We start from the raw sequence: 20,308 nt of genomic DNA on the forward strand, positions 1-20,308 counted from the left end.
CAAGATGGGGCGATGCATAAGGGAGAGGGAGAAGAGGAAAGAGGCCAGCCTAGGAAGGACTCTTGGAAGAGCTATGCCTTCAATAAGGTTTTGAAGCAGGGGAAGGTGATTGTCAGACTTGAGGAAGGAGGGCTATCCAGCCCAGAGGCAGAACATGGGTGAAAAAGTGAGAAGATTAGCCTTAGAGGAGTGAAGTTGATGGACTGCGTTGTAGAAGGAGAATAGCGAAGCGAGGTAGGAGGGGGCTAGGTTGTGGAGTGCCTTTAAAGCCAATGGTGAGGAGTTTTTGTTTGATGCACAGGAGGATGGCCAACCCCTTGAGGTTTTTGAGGTGAGAGGTGACACGTCCTGAATGTTTCCATAGAAAAATGATACGGGCAGCAGTGAAGTGTGGACTGGAGTTGGGGGAGACAGGAGTCTGGGACGTCAGCAAAGAGGCTGATGCAGTAATCCAGGTGGGATAGGATGAGTGATTGTATTTATATGCAAACCCCATCAGAATTTGCAGGCTTGCAATTTTAAAAGTGCTGGTAAATCTTTCAGATGCAAAACCGCTAATTAAAATCAGGTCATTGTGAGCTACTTTTGTTTCATTCCTCCTGGTCAACTGCCTGTGTTAATGATACCTTTGTCCTTATTTCTCAGTGCAGTGAGGAACTCATTATTCCTTTCTCTGACTGTGATGTTCTTGATACAGTTAAAAAAAAAACTAGGGACACAATAGAGTCCAACAAATTTCAGGAGTATATCAGGATTAAGTAACATTCACAGATCAGAAAAGCTTAAAAGTATAGCTGGAATAATAAACCACATTAAAGAGGCAGACCTCTCTTTTATGCAAATTCCTTCAATAATCCATATCCTTGCAATTCCCCATTTACTAAACTAAGTAAACTATTGAATCTTGGCTGTTCCTGATACTCATGGTGAAACAGTTGTTAATGTGGCACTTTGTACAGTGCACTGCACCCAGTGATGATGATAATAATAATGGTATTTGTTAAATGCTTACTATATGCTTCTGCACTGTTCTTGGGTAGGTGCGAGATAACCAGTTTCATTCATTCAATTGGATTTACTGAGCGCTTACTGTGTGCAAGGCACTGTACTAAGTGCTTGGGAGAGTACAATATTACAATAAACCCCCACATTCCTTGCCCACAGTGAGCTTACAGTCTAGAGGGGGAGACAGACATTAATGTGAATAAATAAATAAATTACAGATATGTTCATAGGATTGCGGGGCTGGGAGGAGGGATGAATAAAGGGAGCAAGACAGGGTGATGAAGAAGGGAGTGGGAGAAGAAGAAAGGAGGGCTTAGTCAGGGAAGGCCTCTTGGAGGAGATGGGTCTTCAATAAGGCTTTGAAAGTGGGGAGAGTAATTTTCTCTCTTATAAGAGGTGGGAGGGCATTCCAGGCCAGATGCAGTACATAGGTGACAGGTCGGCGGCAAGATAGACAAGACCGAAGTACAGTAAGAAGGTTATCATTAGAGGAGCGAGGTATGTGGGCTGGGTTGTAGTAGGAGTGGTGAGGTGGGAGGGGGCAAGAAAATTGAGTGATTTAAAGCCAAAGTCCCTGATCCACATAGGACTTACAGTCTTAATCCCCATTTTTACAGATGAAGGAACTGTGGCACAGAGAAGTTAGGTAACTTGGCCCAAGACCACAGAGCAGACAAGTGGTGGAGCCAAGAATAGAAACCAGAGGCTTCTGATTCCCAGGCCCGTGCTCTGTCTTCTAGACCATGTTGCTTCTTTATTGAGTAAGCCCTCAATAAATCCCATTGATTGATTAACTGATTGATTTGTAGTCCATCTTTGCTGCAGGACTGAGGGGTTTGAACTGAAAGAGACATAAATGTTATTTGTCCCCCTGGATGGATTAACCTAATCAGTAAATGGTATTTACTGGGCACTTACTGAATGCACAGCATTGTAATAAGTGCCTAGAAGAGTGCAGTAGTGCTGGTAGACAGGATTCCTGCCTTCAAGGTTTTTACAATCTTCTAAGGTGTGTTTGGTAAAGTATAATTGCACTACATTTCAAATGACCTAGGAATGTCGTAGGGTGCTGTTCGTACTTGAATGTTAGAATCCCTTAGCCAGTATTCCTGACTCATCCAAGTTGTTTTAGAATGAGATTTCTACAAAGACTGCTGATAAAATTCCCAGAAGCTCCATGAAAGTGTAACACATTAATTTATTTGCTTAAATATATTTTAGTCTGAAAACGAATTGTGCCTTGCAAGTGGAATTTACTAATCTCAGCATTTGTTACTAATGAGCGGGTGTTTCACAAGTCACAGTTTCTCCACAAAGAGAATGAGAAAATAAACTATAGTTGAATTTTAAAACCCCTGGGTTGGGTTTCTATCTGACTTCTCTATGAACTCCCACTGCCAGGCCCTGACCAACCAGTTTAGGAGTGGGAAAGGATGGTGAAAAAGATTGGGACCTTAATCTCTAGTTCTCCTGCCTCCTATTCCCTTGGATTGTCCAGGAAGTGTTTGTGATTTCTTATTCCAAAACTTTGTGTTGCCTCTAGATGGTAAGCTCGTTGTGGGCAGGGAGTGGGTCTACCAACTCTGTCTTATTGCTGTACTTCCCAAAGTTCTTAATACAGTCCTCTGCACATGGTAAACACTCAATAAATATGACTGATTGATTGACAAATTGATCGACCGTTTGATTAGGAGGCACAAGGATGGCCTGAGGAAAAAATTTCCATTCTAGCCCTTTTCTCATTCTAGATTATAGAAGGCCTTGCCTCCAAGAGGCCTCCCCAGATTAGGCCCACCCTTCCTCTTCTCCCACTCTTTTTTTTGTCGCCCTGACATACTCCCTTTGTTCTTCCCCTCTCCCAGCCCCCCAGCACTTATTCATTCGTACAATTCATTCAGTCGTATTTACTGAACACTTACCATGTGCATGTACATATCTGTAATTTATTTGTGTTGATGTCTGTCTGCCCCACTCTAGATTGTAAGCTTATTGTGAAGAGGGAGCATGTCTGTTTATTGTTGAACTGTACTTTCCCAAGAGTTTAGTACAGTGCTCTGCGCACAGTAAGCACTCAATAAATATGATTGAATGAATGATTGGGGGCATGGGAGAGGTGGGAGATTAAGAAATTGATAGTGGAAATTTAATCCTTCAAATTCAATGGAAATAGTCCCAGGTGACTTCTTGATTCTTAAGAGCGAGAAGTCTCAGTACCCGTACTCCTAGCCTCCTCGAAGTCGAACCACCTGGCTTAATCTAATCAGGACTTCAGAATGAAGGGAACATCATGATTTCATGGCATCATCCTGTGTCCTCCATCCCGATCTTCTCTGCACATCCCACTGGGAAGAACTGCTGCAGCTGCAGCAAGCCTCTAGAAAACTTTGAACCATGCGAACAAAAGCAGCGGTGGTTGCTAGAGAGATGAATATAGCTGTAGTTGTGACTATTGAACTCTGAGCTGCAAGGAGCCTGAAATTCTGCTCCTCAAGCCACTGTAATAATGATAATAATAATAATGATATGTGTCAAGTGCTTACTCTGTATCAAGCACTGTATTAAGCACTGAGGTAGAAACAAGATAATCAGTTCTCACATTGGGCTCATAGTCTAAGTAGTGGGAAGAACAGGTATTGAATCCCCATTTTGCAGATGATGGAACTGAGGCACAGGAAAGTTGAATGATTTGCCCAAGGTCACACAGCAGGCAATGGCGAGCCGGGATTAGAACACATGTCCTCTGATTCCCAGGCCTGTGCTCTTTTCACTAGACTATGCTAATTCTCATTACATCCTACTGTTTGGGGTTTTTACATTGTGTATCTTTCTTTGTCTTTGGTTACATTAGTGCTTTATCGTTCATCTTTCCTCATGTGTTGCCTAGTCCTTTCTCCCACTTTGTAGTCTTTAGATTGTGAGCCCCTAAAGGGACAAGACTAGTGTCTAATTCCCTCCCAAGTATAATTTCCCAGTGTTTAATATAAAGCCTGCACACTGACACTACTCCTACTACAACCCCACACATTCACTTCGCTCCTCTAACAACCTACTCACTGACCCTCAATCACATCTATGTTGCCACTGACCCCTCACCCTCATCCTGCCTCTGTTCTGGCACTCCCTTTCCCTTTATAACCAGCTGGTTACTGCACACAGTAAGTACTCAATAAGTATGACTGATTAACTGAAATAGTATTACAACTACAATACTACTTCTACTTCAGCTCAAACTTGAGAAATGAATAAGGCTCAATAGAATTAAGTGGGACCTTAGAGATTCAAGTGGTATCTGAGCAATACTGAACTTAAGAAGACTTGTAACAGAAAGCAGAATGAACTTTACCCATTACTAACAGTATACTTGCATGAGGAAAACAAAACCGAATACTGACAGCTTCCAATTCCTGGCCTCTTTTCAGGCAGATGAATCTGGCAACATTATCAGCATCCTCATCAACATTAGCTAAATGCCTGTCATGTCCCAACAATCAATAAACTTGTAAAGGATTTGAATTGAGACCAGGATTGCAGCGCATTTTGAAGATGAACATGAAGAGCGCATCGACCAGAAAAATTATTAACAACCCTGCCTTCTCCTTGGTCAGCATATCTACTAATTTGATGGTAAATCATTGATAGCATCAGGTTCAATTATCAGAAAAGAAATGGACAAAATTCTCAAATGAATTAATATGTTATGAAATCTTTTGGAATATTACTGGACTTGCCACAAAGTCGATGCTCAATTAGTACGCTAAATGATAATTATTCTTATTATCATTGGCATTGAATGAGAACCAAATTTCACTTTATTTCATCATTCCTACCTCCGGCCATATAGTAAGAGATTTCTAAGACTACAAATATGCAGTTTGGTAAAGAGAAGAGTAAGAGGACATAGAATACAACTTGCTTACTAATGAATGGCAAAAAAAAAGATGTCACCTCTCCTATTTTTTTTTCATGGTACTTGTTATGCAGTTACTATGTGCCAGTCACTTTACTAAGTACTGAGGTTGATATAAGATACTGAGGCTGGACACAGTCCATGTTCCACAGGGGGCTCACAGTTTTAATCCCCATTTTACAGATGAGGTAACTGAGGCCCAGAGAAGTTAAGTGACTTGTCCAAGGTCACCCAGCAAATAAGTGTCACAGCCGGGATTAGAACCCACATCCTCTGACTTTCAGGCCTGTGCTCTTCCTACTATGCTATACTCCTATTGAATACATAAAAGAGGAAATTCACGAAGTTAAAAGATATTCCTTTGTAAAAGGAAATGTCCTGATGTGGAAGATTCTGGTTGCAATTCATGTAACTCTCAGTCCAGTTTTCAAAGGAGAATTTTGGAAAACTCGTTCACAGAAGAAGAGTAGCATAAATAAGGTTCACTAACCCAAATCAAAATGTCCCAGGACATTAAATCTGATGGTTCAAGACATACGAAATAAATAAGGACCTTGGATTCTCATGTATTATTGCACAATCAGTACCGTAATTGTTGAGTTTACTTTCTTCTGAGATTTCTAGAAATGCAATCCACTAGAGACGGGCAATTAGACTCAGTGAGGCACAGAGCCATTCCACTACAACAGTTCTTCTGTTCCAGAGTTGTTTTTTGAGTGTTAAATAATATACAGACTCACTATACTAAAAATGATGGTATGTACATGACTTTGGCAAAGTATAAAGTGTCTATAAACAAAAACAATAGCATCTAAATTGTAAGAAAAAAACTTTAAACAGTTTAGTTTTGAAAACTTCCAGTGGTTGTCCATCTACCTCCACATCAAACAGAAACTTCTTACCGTTGGTTTTAAAGGACTTAATCACTTTGCCCCCTCCTACCTTACCTCACTGCTTTTCTAGCAGCCTGGCATAGTGGATAAAGCACGGGACTGGGAGTCAGAGTTCATGGGTTCTAATCCCGACTCTACCACTTGTCTGCTGTGTGACCCTGGGCAAGTCACTTCTCTCTACCTCAGTTACCTCATCTGAGCCTGACGTGGGACAGGAACTAAGTCCAACCGAATTTCCTTGTATCCACCCCAGCGCTTAGTACAGCACCTTGCAAATAGTAAGTGCTTAACAAATACCACAGTTATTATTATTATCATTATTGTTATTATTATTATCATTGTTACTCCAACCCATCCCACACACTTTGCTCCTCTAATGCAACTTACTTACTTGAGAAGCAGCATGGCTCAGTGGAAAGAGCACGGGCTTTGGAGTCAGAGTTCAAGGGTTCAAATCCTGGCTCCGCCATTTGTCAGCTGTATGACTTTGGGCAAGTCACTTCACTTCTCTGTGCCTCAGTTATCTCATCTGCAAAATGGGGATGAAGACTGTGAACCCTCCGTGGGACAACCTGATCACCTTGCACATAGCAAGCACTTAATAAATGCCAAAAAATCCAAAAAAAACTTACTCACTATACCTCAGTCTCATCTATCTCATTGCCAACCTCTCTCCCACATATTGCCTCTGGCCTGGAATGCCCTTCCTCTTCAAATATAATGGTCAGATGATCATTCTCCCCATCTTCAAAATCTTATTAAAAGCACATCTCCTCCAAGAGGCCTTCCCTGACTAAGCCCTCATTTCCTCTTCTCCCTCTCCCTTCTGTGTCAACGTTGCACTTGCATTTGCACCCTTTATTCAACCCTTTCTCAGTCCCAAAACACTTATGTACATACCCATAATTTATGTATTTATAGTAATGTCTGTCTCCCCATCTAGACTTTAAGCTCACTGTGGGTAGAGAACATTTCTACTAACTGTTATACTGCACTCTCCCATGCACTTAGTACAGTTCTCTACACCTAGTAAATACTTAGTAAATATGATTGATTGATTGATTGGCCAAGAACAGGCCTGCTGGAAATGGTGAGTATATTGAGATCTGGTTTTCCTCCCAGCAGTAACCCACTGCTGCTTTTCTTGTGGCTGTTGTTGTGGTTGTTGTGGTTGTTGAATTGTTATTGGGTTTTTTTCTCAATTTACATGGCTATTTCTTCTTCAGGGTGTCACTCTTCCCCAAAACTTTAGACTGTGAGCTTCTGTGGACTATATCTGACTCAGATTCCTTAGACTTTTCCCAGAAATCAATCAATCTGTCAGTGATATTCACTGAGCGTTTACTGTGTACAGAGCATTGTACAAAGAGCTTGGGAGAATGTAACGCAATTGACTTGGCAGTCACATTCCCTGTCACAACGAACAATACAGTAAGCACTTAACAATTGCAATAATCAGCGTCATTATCATTATCATCATCATCCCTGACCACTGGAGCCTTCTTTTAGCCACATTAAAAGTCCTTTGATTTTTCTGCAGAGTAGGCTTTGCCAAATTCACTCTCAGGGCTTTCAATTCTCTGCTTGAAAGGAACCATTGAAAGAGTAGGAAAATGGTACTGTATTTCTGTTTTTTCAGACCTTGGCATCTCTTCTGAGGCTGCCCACAAGAAGTCATATTATGGTAGATTTATAAATTGAATTTAGAACAGTCATTCAATTAATGAATTAAACAATAATATTTATTAAGCATCTACTGTGTACTGAGCATTATACTCAGAACTTGAGAGAGTACAATAGTGCAATTGTACAAGAATACAATTTATTTAATTTTATCAATGTCTGTCTCCCCTTTAGACCTTAAATTCATTGTGGGCAGTGAACATTTCTACCAACTCTGTTGTATTCTACTCTCTCAAGCACATAGAACAGTGCTCTGCACACAGTAAGTGCTCAATAAATACCACTGATTGATTGAATAGTTGGTAGGCACGATCCCCTTCCTCAAAGAGTTTAGAATCTAGTGGAGGAGATGGACACTAAAATGATTTACCACTAAGAAGAAGGAAGAAAAGAGCATAAAAGAGTACAGGAGTCAGAGCATAAGTAATATAGTATATATAAAAGATTGTGAGCACACAAGTGCAAACAAGAAGTGGTGCAGAAGTGGCAGATGTGGGAGACTTGTATTGGGAAGATGAGAAATGCATGTGGGAAGGCATAGTGGAGCATGCGATTTCAGAAATTTAGGAGCATCATGGTCTTACGGATTTGAATCCTCCCTCCACACATCCACTAAACTAGCTCTCTTCCTCCCTTCAAAGCCCTACTAAGTGCTCACATCCTCCAGGAAGTCTTCCCTGATTGAGCCCCCTTTTTCCACTCCTCCTCCCCCTCTCCCTCTGCCCTAGAGCACTTGTATATATTTGTACATACTTATTACTCAATTTATTTTACTTGTATATATTTACTACTCTATTTATTTTATTAATAGTGTCCATATAGCTATAATTCCATTTATTCAGGTTTTGACACCTGTCTACATGTTTTGTTTTGTTGTCTGTCTCCCCTTTCTAGGCTGTGAGTCTGTTGTTGGGTAGGGACCATATCTATATGTTGCAGACCTGTACTTCCTAAGTTCTTGTACAGTGCTCTTCACACTATAAGTGCTCAATAAATATGATTGAATGAATGAGTGAAAAGGGAGCTTCAGTCAGGGAGAAAGGTGTGAGCAAGAGGTTGGCTGTGGCAGAGAAGAGAACTTGAGAAGAACAAATCTTAAGAACTGGGGTATAGTGAATGAAGAGAATAGACACGTTGGAAGGAGAAAACTAATTGAGTGCCTCAAAGCTAGTGAACAGGGCTTTTTGCTTAATGAGGTTTCTGAGGAGTGAAGAAATGTGTACAGAAAGACATTCTAGAAAAATAATCTGAGCAGCAGAGTGAGGTTTGGGTCTGAAGATGGGAGTGTCTGGAGTTAGGGAGACCAGTGGGAGACAAGGGAGACCAGTAATCATGCAGAGATATGAAGAATATCAGGACCATTGTGGTATTTGGATGGGGAGCAATTTTGGAGGGGGAACAATTTTGGAAATATTGTGGGGAAAAAATGGACAAATTTTGCTAACAGGCCAAATTTGAGGGTTTAATAAAGAGAGGAAAATATCAAGAATAATGTGAAGCTTGTAGACTTTAGCAATGAGGGGAATGGTGGTGTCAATTTTCCTGGGAAAGTTTGGTAAAGAAGAGGATTTGGGAGGGAAAATGAGGAAGTCAGTTCAGGAAGATCACCAAATTACCATCAGAGAGCATTTACTTTGGTTTTCAACAACACAACTTAATGCACTAATAGTAACCCATTGCTTCCTGATGTGAAAGTATTCAGGAAAAAACACAAATGCATTGTTTATGTATTTATAGAAGCAGCATGGCCTAGTGGAAAAAGCACAGGCCTGGGAATTAGAAGGACCTGAGTTCTAATCTCATTCCATCACTTGTCTGCTGTGTGACCTGGGCAAGTCTCACTTAACTTCTCTGTGCCTCAATTTCCTCATCTATAAAATGGGGATTAAGACTATGAGCCCCATGTGGAACAGGAACTGTGTCCCACCCAATTACCTTGTATCTACCCCAGTGCTTAGTACAGTGCCTGGAATATAGTAAGCTCTTAACAAGTACTACAATTATTATTATTATGCCTTTGTAGATCTTGGAGGATGAATTCCATTTTTACCTTCACTCAGCAAATACTTCTGGCAGTCAGGGAAGAATTATACAAATGGTAATGGACAATAATGGGAAAATTTATTCTAGTGCACTTAATTATGTAGGGATTTATTATACACTTTCAACATTATTTGGAGTCTGGTTTACTTTTACTATACATGCTTTCAGATAATTTCAATGCTATTTAGATAATAGGCCCCTATCAGATCTGGACTTCTGTGAAATCTGGTACTAATATAACTGTGGTATAAATAAAATGCTTACATTGTGCTAAGCACTGGAGTAGGTGAAAGATAACCAGGTCAGATACAGTGCCTGTCCCTCATGAGACTCTCGGTCTTAAGGAGGTAGACTAGGTATTTAATTCTCATTTTACAGATGAAGAAACTGAGGCAAAGAGGAGTTAAGTGACTTACCCAAGGTCACACAGCAGGCAAATGTTGGAGGTGGGATTAAAATTTAGATTATCTGACTCCAGAATCATGTACTAGGCCACTCTGCTTCCCATTGCCCTGACGTGTTCTGCCGGGCAAAGAGTGATGCAATGATTTTTGCTTCAGTGCTGATTATTTGTGAACCTATGCAGCCATTTGATATTAAATACAGCAAGCTAAATATGTCATTGAAGGAACCAATAAGCACCGATGATATCAATCAATCAATGTTATTTATTGAGCACTTACTGTGGGCAGAGCACTGTACTAAGCTCTTGGGAGAGTACAATACAATAGAGTTGGGAGACACATTCCCTGCCCACGAAGAGCTCAATAACAGTCTAGAGCAGGAGATAGCATTAAAATAAATAAATAAATTACAGATAATAATATCAATAATGATGGCATTTATTAAGCGCTTACTATGTGCAAAGCACTGTTCTAAATGCTGGCACTGTTCTACAAAGTGCTTGGGGCTGAGGGTGGGGTGAAATGTATAAAAGGGCACAGAGCCAAGGGCAAAGGTGACAGAAGGGAGAGGAAGTAGGGGGAAAGATGGCTTAATCGGGGAAGAATTGTTGGTGAAGATGTGATTTTAATAAGGGTTTGAAGGTTGGAGAGAGTGGTTATCTGTTGTTTGGAGGGGAAGGTAGTTTCAGGTCAGGGGGAGGATGTGGGCCATGGGTCAGTAGTGAGATGGATGAGATCAAGGTACAGTAAGTTCAAGTGTTTTGTTCAAATCTCAAAGTTTAATAGAAGGTTGAATGCTGCCTACAAATCCTATAGGCCTTTAGTTTGGTTGGAAGTTTAAGCTCTCCTTAGGACCACACTCTGCCAATCTCCAAAACTACATATTAGCCTTCTTGTCTTGTCTTATGCCGTTGAGTCTTTTCCGACCCATAGCGACATTACAGACACATCTCTCCCAGAACACCCCGCTCTCCATCTGCCAAGGTTCTGGTAGTGTATCCATAGAGTTTTCTTGGTAAAAATTCAGAAGAGGTTTACCATTGTCTCGTTCCAGGCAGTAAACTTGAGTCTGCGCCTTTGACTCTTTCCCATGCCGCTGCTGCCCAGCATGGGTGAATTTTGACATGTAGCAGATTGCCTGCCACTCGCTAGCCACTGCCCAAGCTAGGAATGGAATGGATAGGCCCCTGCTTGACTCTCCCTCCTGTAGTTGAGACTGGTAGAGTACTGGAAACTTTCAATGTGCAACCCTGAGAGGGGACTGGCCTTCTAGATTTTGATTTTTACCTCTTTTCTCTGCAGTGTGTTGCCTAGGTAGAAGAATTTAGCAACAACATAAAATTCTGTTGCAGATATTACAAAGATGTTTTACAAGGAGCAGATGAAGGAGGAAGTAGCATGGTGAAACAATGAGTCTGAAATTTTTGAAAGGGTAGTAACAATAAAGTACTTGAACTCTTTAACTAGATTTCTTTAGAAGTCAATGTAATATGTATGTGAGTAAACTGTGTCACAATATAAAGTAGAGGAAGAAAAATCAAGACAGTGCTGTGGAGATTTCTGTAGAAGTCAATGTAATATGTATGTGAGTAAACTGTGTCACAATATTAAGTAGAGGAAGAAAAATCAAGATAGTGCTGTGGAGACTCTAAGTAGAAGACCACCTAGAGAACAAAAACCTCCAGAAGAGTTTACCGGTTACACCTAGAACTTACTGCAGGATTTTTTTTGAAAGATGTTTAAGCTCAGATGATGAAATTCTCATGGCATGAATGAGTTGCGGATGCAAGAGTTAACAGGAAATTTTCCGAGGATGAAGTTGGATAATAATAATAGTAATAATAATAATAATGGCGTTTGTTAAGCACTTACTATGTGCAAAGTACTGTTCTAAGTGCTGTTAGAGCATCTAACTTAGAATTCTGACCTTCATATTTAAAGATGACACCACAATAATTATGGAAGTATGAAAAGTGGTTTGGTATATTATCTAATGTTCCAAAGAACCTGGGACCTGATCCTTACAAAGGCACCTAAAGAAAGGTCCATCTCGAAGGTGGATGTTAAAATACCAAAATGAACAGTGCCAAAGTTAATTCACTGGAAGAGCCACTGCTGAAAAGTAAAGCTATAAACTAATCTCTGGGAGTTTAAAAGAAATGACTATCTACAAGAAGCAGAGTTGTGGGGCTTTGGATTTATATTTCTCATTAACTATAAAACAATTAATGTTAGCCGTTGAATGAAAAATGGACACAAATCTGGAGAGGACATAAAGTGTATGAAATGTTGCTAATAAAGGCAACAGGAGCCACATATTTTTACAAGTAAAGCAATATCTCATCTATTCACTTCAGTACAGAAGCTATGTAGCTAGGGTTTGGGATGGGGGATGCCATTTATTTTCTGGAGAAGGAGATAGGGAAGCAAATGCATACAAATCTCTGAATCTTTCAACCTGCTCTGAATTATCTGCTGTGAAGAAGAAAAACAAAATTCAGACTTGCATTTTTCAGAGAAACATGATTGAAAGGCTAAAAAGGGGGTGTTATTATTATACATGGCAAAAATTACATTTTCCCTTGCTTTGTGCATTCTCTCCAAACCTGTCAACCTTATTGAAAAAGACAGCTCCTTAGAGAACTCACTATAGAACACTCCAGGCAAAGTTGCCAAGTCTCAAAGACCACAAACCAAAGAAACAATAGAGAGAATCATAAATGGCCTTGATTGCATAGTTAAAGAAGTACAGTTGTCTTTACACTTCCAAGAGACACACACAACTTGATTCATTTTAGCTAGTGAAAGAGCATAACATACATTTTTTTAACCAACCAGTTCTGAGTCTTAAATAATAATTAGGGAGGCCCAATATGTTTCTTTGGCAGAAATGGACAACTCAGAATGTGAATTGCTTGAGGCGAAGACAAGGTCAATCTTTAATTTTAAGAGGAATAGTATTTAAATATCATTATTGTCTGCTGTGTGACCTTGGGCAAATCATTTAACCTCTCTGTGCCTCTGTTTCCTCATCTGTAAAATGGGAATTCAATAACTGGTCCTCCCTCCTCCTTAAATTGCAAGCCCCATGTGAGACAGGGACTGTTTCCAGCCTGATTAACTTGTACCTACCCTAGTATTTAGAACTTTGCTTGGCACATAATAAGTACTTAACAATTACCATTATCATCATTAATCAATCAGTGGTATTTACTGAACACTTACTATGTGCAGAGCATTGTAGTCAGCACTTGGGAGAGTATACTACAACAGAGTTGGCAGACACCCTGCCCACAAAGAGTTTAAAAGTCTAGGGGGTGGGAGATAGATATTAATGTAAATAAGTAATTTACAGTATATAACTTAAAGATACGTACACAAGTGCTGTGGGGTTGAGGGTGGGGTGAATATCAAGTGCCCAAAAGTCACAGATACAACTTTCTAGATGGTAGAAAGGAGAGGGAGCCAGGGAAAAGAGGGCTTAATCTGGGAAGGCCTCTTGGAGGAGATGTGACGCTTAATCATCATCACCATTAGTATATTACATGTAAGGTCTGACTAGAACAGAAAAGATTAAGTTTTCCTATGCTCTCTCCCTACAAAAATTATACACACAAATTTCCGAAGACAGGGAGAAATAACCACTAGAAAAACATCTCACAGATAATCCAAAAGAAGGTATCCGAAACAACATTTTCAGTCTGTAGAAGTAAACTGGGCATTAAGGGAAGTTGTATAAACTCTTTTAAACTCCTGGGACTCCATTTAATCAAATTCTACTTGAGTACTAAAACTTTCATTGGCCCAAAAGAGTATATACAACTTTATGAGGAACCTGACCATTCCCCAGTGAGTAGCTTAAAGAATTCAAGCATCTGGCTCAAGGAAGAGGCAGCAGAAAAATAAGTAAAACCTCATGCTGAACCACTTCAGAAAATATAAATTCCCTGAGGCCTGCTTAAATGCCCTTACCCAACCCTGTAAGACCCAGAGTTTCACCTTGTTAAGAATCAGTTTGAAAAGTTCAGTTTAAAATAAACTTCCTAGGGATTGAGGAGAGAGCCTAGAAAAAGCCTGTCTACTTGTTTACCTGTTTACTTGCCTTTTTACTTATTTTGATGTCTATCTCCCCCTTCTAGACTGTGAGCCTGGTGTGGGCAGGGATTGTCTCTCTTTACTGCTCAATTGTACTTTCCAAGTGCTTAGTACAGTGCTCTGCACACAGTAAGCCCTCAGTGAATATGATTGATTGTATGAATGAATGAATGAATGAAAAAGAAAAGAGGAGAGAAGAGAAGACGAGACAATATGAGAAGAGAAAAGGGAAAAGAAAGGAAAGGAAAAAAGAAGAGGGAAGGAAAGAAGAGAAAAGAAAAGAAAAAGAAGAGCAGAGCAGAGAAGAGATAAGAAAAGGAAAGGAAAGGAAGAAAAAAGAAAAGAAGAGAAAAGAAAAGAAAAAAGAAGAGAAAAGAAAAGAACGCAGGTAATTTTTCAGCCAGGGCTTTTAAAGCTCCAATGAAATAGAGTTCTCATTACAGTGTAAATTAACTCTGGCACTAATGTATCCATTGATAACAGAACAATGAAACCTGTTCAAAAAGGTGGAGAAAGATACCTACATTTAAGATAGCCTAAAGGCCAATCTGAATGCTAGTTTTCAGGTGGGCTCTTGGGACTGGCCTGTTGGAAGCCCAGGTACTGGCCCCTATCTGCAGATTCCTGTTCTTCAGTCTGATTCCTATCGCTCCAGAAAACTTTGGAGTGAAGGTAGGTCCCTCTTCTACCTACACGAGGGACCGGAGCGCTTAGTACAGTGCCTGTCACACAGATGCTTAACAAATACCAAAATTATTCTTATTATAATTATAGGGCCTGAACATTTGGTAAGAATTTTGGAATTCGGAGTGTACTGGCAGTAGCACCTAAGGAGATTCAGACAAAGGATATACCTGGGAGTCTGGAAAATAATTGAAGGGGTGGGAGGGTGGTGAGTGAAACAGGATGAAAGGATGCAGTTGGGAGATTCATTCATAATAATAATAATAATAATAATAATGGTATTAAGCGCTTACTATGTGCAATGCCCTGTTCTAAGCACTGGGGAGGTTACAAGGTGATCAGGTTGTCCCATGGGGGGGCTCACAGTCTTAATCCCCATTTTCCAGATGAGGTAACTGAGGCACAGAGAAGTTAAGTGACTAGCCCAAAGTCACACAGCTGACAATTGGCAGAGTCAGGATTTGAACCCATGACCGCTGACTCCAAAGCCCGTGCTTTTTCCACCGAGCCACGATTCATTCATTCAGTCATATTTATTGAGTGCTTACTGGGTGCAGAGCACTGTACTAAGCACTTGGAAAGTACAATTTGGCAACAGAGACAATCCCTACCCAACAGGCTCACAGTCTAGAAGGGGGAAGACAGACAACAAAACAAAACAAAGCAAGTGGACAGGAATCAATAGCATCAATATAAATAAATAGAATTATAGATACATACACATCGTTAATAAAATAAATAGAATAGTAAATATATACATATGTACACAAGTGCTGTGGGGTGGGGAGGAGGGTAGAGCAGAGGGAGGGAGTGGGGCAATGGGGAGGGAAGGAGGAGCAGAGGAAAAGGGGGGCTCAGTCTGGGAAGGCCTCCTGGAGGAGGTGAGCTTTCAGTAGGGCTTTGAAGGGTGGAAGTGTGCTAGTTTGGTGGATGTGAGGAGGGAGGGAGTTCCAGGCCAGAGATAAGATGTGGGCCAGTGGTTGATGGTGGGACAGGCGAGAACGAGGCACAGTGTGGAGGTTAGCAGCAGAGGAGCGGAGGGTGCCGGCTGGGCTGTAGGAGAGAAGGGAGGTGAGGTAGGAGGAGATGAGGTGATGCAGAGCTTTGAAGCAAATGGTGAGGAGAGAGATAATTTACTAGGATGTTTCTCAACCTGCAGTTTAAGCATCTTAATACTTGTCAAAATGTTATTTTTATAGATGTATGGAAAAAATGAGAGCTCAAGAACCCAATCTATTCCCCATTGACTCAGTAGTTCAATCAATCATATTACTGAGCATTTACTATGTGCAGAGCATTATACTAAGTGCTTGGGAGAGTAGAAGAAGTAAGGTCATAAATGTCATCATTTTCCAAGGATTACAATTACAGTGCTTGGGTGATGTTTCACTGTAGCATAGGCTGTTCAAACCTATTTAAGTGTGAGGGCTTGCACTACTACTAAGGGGTAAGTAGAGGCAAAATCTCACTTCCTGATTCATCCCTGATGAGATAGGGGTGGTAAGATCTCCTTGCTCACTCTACCTTTTAGGGCTGCCATGTAATCTGGGGTAGTGGGGGAGACAGACATTAGTATAAATAAATGCATTAGAGTTCTGTACATAAATGCTGTGAGGCTAAGGGAGGGGTGAACACAGAGTGTGAATCCAAGTGCAAGAAGTGACACAGAAGGGAGTGGGTGAAAAGGAGATGAGGGCTCAGGCAGGGAAGGCCTCTTCGAGGGGATGTGCTTTTAATAAGGTTTAGAAGGTTAGAGTTTAGAGTTAGAAGTTTAGAGGGAAGTAGCATGGCTCAGTGGAAAGAGCACGGGCTTTGGAGTCAGAGGTAGTCGGTTCAAATCCCGGCTCCACCTCTTGTCAGCTGTGTGACTTTGGGCAAGTCACTTAAATTCTCTGTGCCTCAGTTACCTCATCTGTAAAATGGGGATTAAGACTGTGAGCCCCTTGTGGGACAACCTGATCACCTTGTAACCTCCCCAGCACTTAGAACAGTGCTTTGCACATAGTAAGCGCTTAATAAATGCCATTATTATTATTGAGGTGAGGATATGAAGATGTGAAGGTGTTCCAGGCCAGATTTCATTCATTCATTCAATCATACTTATTGAGCGCTTACTGTGTGCAGAGCACTGTACTAAGCATTTGGGAAGTACAATTTGGCAACATATAAAGACGGTCCCTACCCAACTATGGGCTTACAGTCTAGAAGGGGGAGACAGACAACAAAACAAAGCATGTGGTCAGGTGTCAAGTCATCAGAATAAGAAGAAGTAAAGCTAGATGCACATCATTGACAAAATAAATAGAATAGTAAATATGTACAAGTAAAATAGAGTAATAAATCTGTACAAACATATATACAGGTGCCGTAGGGAGGGGAAGGAGGTAGGGCGGGGGGGATGGGGAGGGGGAGAGGAAAAAGGGGGCTCAGTCTGGGATGCAGGACATGGGTGAGAGGTCGGAGGTTAAATAGGTGAGATCGAGGTATAGTGAGTTGGTTGGCATTAAAGGAGCAATGTGTGTTGGCTGGGTTGTAGTAGAAAATCAGCAAGGTGAGGTAGGAGGGGACAAGATAATTGAGTGATTTAAAGTCAATGGTAAGAAATTTCTGTTCGATGTAGAGGTGGATGGGCAACCACTGGAGGTTCTTAAGGAGTCAGGAAACATGGACTGAATGTCTTCTGTAGGAACATGATCTGGGCAGCAGAGAGAAGTATGGCCTAGAGTGGGGAAAGATAGGAAGGAGGCAGGGAGATCAGCAAGAAGGCCATTACAGTAATTAAAGTGGGGTAGATAAGTGCTTGGATTAACATGGTAGCAGTTTGGAGAGGAAAAGGTGGATTTCAGCAATATTATGAAGGTTGAACCAGTGGGATTCGGTGACAGGTTGAATATATGAGTTGAATGAAAGAGATGCGTTGAGGATAATGCCAAAGTTATAGGCTCGTGAGATAGGGAGGATGGTGGCGCTGTCTTCAGTGATGGGAACATCATTGGGAGGATTGAGTCAGTCAATCATATTTATTGAGCATTTATTGTGTGCAGAGCACCGTACTAAGCACTTGGGAGAGTATAATAGAACAATAAACAGACAAAATTCCCTGCCCACAATGAGCTTACAGTCTAGAGGTGGGGGAGGCAGACACTAATAATAATAATAACAATAATTATGGTATTCAGTGCTTAGAACAGTGTTTTGCAAATAGTAAGCATGTAATAAATGCCATTATTATTATTATTATTATTTGCTAATTGCTTACTGTGTGCCAGGCATTGTACTAAGCACTGCAGTGGGTACAAGCAAACTGGGTTGAACACAGTCCCTGTCCCGCATGGGGTCTCAGTCTCAATCCCCATTTTACAGATGAGGTAACTGATTCACAGAGAAGTGAAGTAACTTCACCCAAGGTCACACAGCAAACGTGTGGTGGAGTTGGGATTCGAACACACGATTTCTGACTCCCAGGCTTGTGGTCTAGCCACTAAGCCACGCTGCTTCTCTGTCTTCCCAACATTCTGAATGTTGCAAGGGAGCTTCAGGTGAGAAAGGGTGTTTTCTCCAGAGCTGGCAGGAGGAGAAGGAGGGGAGGCATCCAGGCTGGTAAAAGACTGAGTCTGTTGACTGCAGCTTCTGTCCTTCCCACGAAGGTTTTCAAAATTCTAAGACCTGAATGGGATAGAGAGTCTATCTATGTTATCTTGAAGAATGTTTCTCCTTCTCCTGTTGAATTTCTCCGTCCTTGAGATTCTTAGTTCAGTTGACTTAACTGTAGCCACGATTGCACCATTTATAGAAGAGCCGTTTCACCTTGGCTCAGGCATTTCTCTTTTTTTCTGCAGTGGTTTATGTTTTATTTGCCACAGCCTTCTCACAGTGTACCCATGGAATCCAGCCCAGCTCTGGAGTTCAACAATCCCCTTTGAAATCATTCTAGAAGACTTATTTTTTTAAGGGTATAATCCCCACCATCATTATGGCCACGTTGTTTAACTTCTCTATGCCTCAGTTTCCTCATCTATAAAATGGGGATTATATCCTACCCCCTTCCACTTAGTCGGGGAGCTCCATGTGGGACTAGGTGTATGTCCAATCTGATTATTTTAGAGCAGTTTTTGAGACATAGTAAACTCTTAATACATACCATAGTTATTATTACTTCCTTATGAAACTTGTTAAATACTTACTAGGTGCCAGACACTGTACTAGACTCTGGAGCAGGTACCAAGTAATCAGATTAGACATAGTCCATGTCCCACATGAGGCTCACAGTATTAATCCCCATTTCACAGATGAGGTAACTGAGGCCCAGAGAAGTTAAGTGATTTGTCCAAGGTCACACAGCTGACATGTAGTGGATTCGGGATTAGAGCCCAGGTCCTTCTGACTCCAAGACCAGTGTACTATCCACTAGGTCACTCTGCTACTTTTTCATTATTGTGGTTGTTATTATTATTATTACTAGACCCAGATCAGAACCATCAATGAAGCTGGCCTCAGCAGCACAGGTTTGTATTTCTAGTCTTTCCCCAGTGGTGTAAAAATGTGGTATTTGTCCAGTAAAACATGTGATATTTTACAGCAGAAATGGCTGAAACTGAAAAAGTTGTTTCATGTGTTTTGAGTGTGCGAGCCCCGCTTATTCTGAACTATTCTTCAAATGCTTTGGGGTTGGAGATTTCTCCGGTAGGTTGTTTCCAAGTTCCTTTTTTGTTCTTTACTCATCGGGCACTTTAAAGTAAATTTAAGTGGCTCTTCAAATTGTTCCTTATTTTTATGAGCTACTAAATATCCAGGCTTGCCTCAGGATGTCTTTTTCACAAGCATGTTTTTGCTAAAGATCAGGAAGCTGCATTTTGCCAAACGTAAACTAACTCAAACCTCAGCATGGTTGAGGAGCTTTGAAATTTGGAAACTATAAAAAGCAAGAGGGTTTTTCCCTTGAGAAAAACATCCCCCTTCTTCTACAGTTATTATTTTTTCCCCAGAAGTATGTTTGAATGAAAATAACAGAAATGTTTCCTATTTTCCAAAAACGAAAAGAAAATTAACCCTGCTGTTATTTATTTTTCCCCCCACCATCTCCCTGCCTCTCGCTCCCCACGCTCACAATGTGCTCTGCCTAATTCCATTCCCTAACCACCCGACCGCCCCCCATCCCTGAGTTATTTGGGCTGGGGGGAGGTGGGGGACAGGACTCCCTTACCCCTCAAGATCCCAGATCATGCATTTCCAAAACTTACTGAGAAAAAGGGAGGGATTCAGCCTCTGGAGAGAGTCAGATTCAAAAGCTGAAGACTATACGTTCAGGTTCTCTAAAGACATTTTGGTTCAAGGTCTGAAGTGTAAACTTTACAGGCATCGTTCCTGCTCAAAAAGCACAATGGGACAAAGGGTTTGAGATGGAGACAAAGGTCAATTACACCTCTCTCCGTGAACTCACATTCACTCTCCCTCTCTCTCTCTCTCTCTCTGAAAGCTGCTGACAGTACTTTGGCATATGGTCATCTCCCAATTGCTGATAAACATAGCGCTGTTTTATATTTAACTCAGCCCAGAGCAGGAGGGGTAGGGGGATATATTGCTTATAAGGAGAG

The sequence above is a fragment of the Tachyglossus aculeatus genome, chromosome 12, assembly GCF_015852505.1.
Source record: "Tachyglossus aculeatus isolate mTacAcu1 chromosome 12, mTacAcu1.pri, whole genome shotgun sequence".
Lineage (NCBI taxonomy): Eukaryota > Metazoa > Chordata > Mammalia > Monotremata > Tachyglossidae > Tachyglossus > Tachyglossus aculeatus.